The following is a 1,767-nucleotide window of genomic DNA, read 5'->3' on the forward strand; positions in this document are numbered from 1 at the left end:
CCGGGTTGCAGCCGGTTCCTCCCCCTGCCCCGCCGGTCCCACTCGCAGCCCCAGCGCCCCTGACCTCTCTGCCTGCTCCTGTCCCTCCTCTCACGGCCGCGGATGATCTGGCCCCGCAGCCCGGGGTGCGGGTCTCCGCGGATCCCCCGCGGCCCGGCAGCCGCAGACCCTGCTGAGCTCCCGGGGGGAGGCAAAATAACCCTCGAAAGAAAAAGGTGAAACGTGCTTTATAATTAATCCGTGAGCTCCTGGCTTATTTGTTTTTCTATTCATCCATCCGTTCACACTCCTTTAGATCAGCCGAGAGGGAAATATTGCTGGGGTGTCTGACATTGTCCCGGGGAACCAGAGTCAGATAATACCCTGGCGAAGACAGATCCCTCGGGATAACACGGTACCGTGCTCAGGGACACGCCTGTGCTTTTTTACTCTTCGTGTCACTGCCGTTGTTACACGGGTTTTTGCCCATCTCCGAAGGGAAAAAAACAAACAAGCAAATAAAGAAAAAAATAAGTAAAACCCAACCAAATAGCGACAAGGAAAGGCTGCGTTGGGATCTTGCAGAACAGCCGTTCAGGAGCGGGACGGTGCCGTGGGGAAGCCGGCACTGCCCCTCCATCCCCAAAACATCCCTATCTCTGGGGAGGGTCTGGGGTCCCACACTGCTCAGTGCCCTGGGCAGGAGAAGAGATTTTCGTTCCCTCCTTTTCTAAATGGGTGGCATTTTTATGAGGCAGAGGAGAAGCGAAGACGTTCCCTCATCCCGGCTTTTCCAGTTCTCTCTCCTTTCGTGCCGGTTTGTTCGTTTGCTTTTTTTGTTTTGTGGGTTTTTTACATTATTTTTTCCTTATTATTCTCCCCCACCTAAACAAAAAAAAATAAAATCCCAACCTCAAAACCTATCACTTTTTTTTTTTCCCTGTCCCGGGGGTCGAAATGTCGAGCCTGTGATCCTGTGTCCGGTGCTGTAAGTTGATGCTTTTGAACAAGTTTGCGTTTTCAAAAGCAGTTTTCAAGTCCCGTTGTCAGAGTGCGAACGTAGGATCCCCCACGTGTCCCTAACCCGAGAAGCACACCGGAGATAAACCCTTCTCACTGAGCAGTTCTCCTTTCCCAGAGGAAGAATCTCTGTACAGCTGGAGGTGGGTGCGTGCGTTACTAAAACAAGCCCCACAATTCTCTTTAGAGCAGCATCAGATTAGCTGAGATGGCAAACACGGCAATGGCAACGGTACCTGCACGTGTTGCCTTCTAGAGAACAAAAAAACCCGACGGGCTTCCAGTTACAGAAACCGTAATTCCCAAATAAACACTTGAACACCGAGATAAAGGGCAGCGAAGGATCTCAGTGTCTAGGGGGAAGGGAGATGCAGAAAATGATTCCCACGCGAAAAGAGTTTCTAATCAAAGCGGATCGTTGGGATACGATTCCGTCCCAGAGAATCACTGGAATCCGTAGCTGCAAACTGCCCGGGTAACGGAGAGTCTGATATCTACGGATTTGTTAAAAAATAAAAACGTTTGGACTTGTCAACCCACTGGCGGTTGAGCTGAAGTTTCAGGTTAACCGGCTTGTTATGTACGTTTGGTTTAAATATCTGGTGTTTAAGTTATGGAGAGTATGCTGTTCCAAACCCTTTATTCTCGGATGGATTTTTATGGTGTCCTTTGCTAATTTGCATGATGTCAACTTGTAGCGGTGGGGAACCTCATCCCGGGGACGGGATACAGACCCACGGTTCGCACTGACACGCGGGGAAGACGCTG

Source organism: Chaetura pelagica, unplaced genomic scaffold, assembly GCF_000747805.2.
Source record: "Chaetura pelagica isolate M959 unplaced genomic scaffold, ChaPel_1.0 scaffold46, whole genome shotgun sequence".
NCBI classification, from domain to species: Eukaryota; Metazoa; Chordata; class Aves; order Apodiformes; family Apodidae; genus Chaetura; species Chaetura pelagica.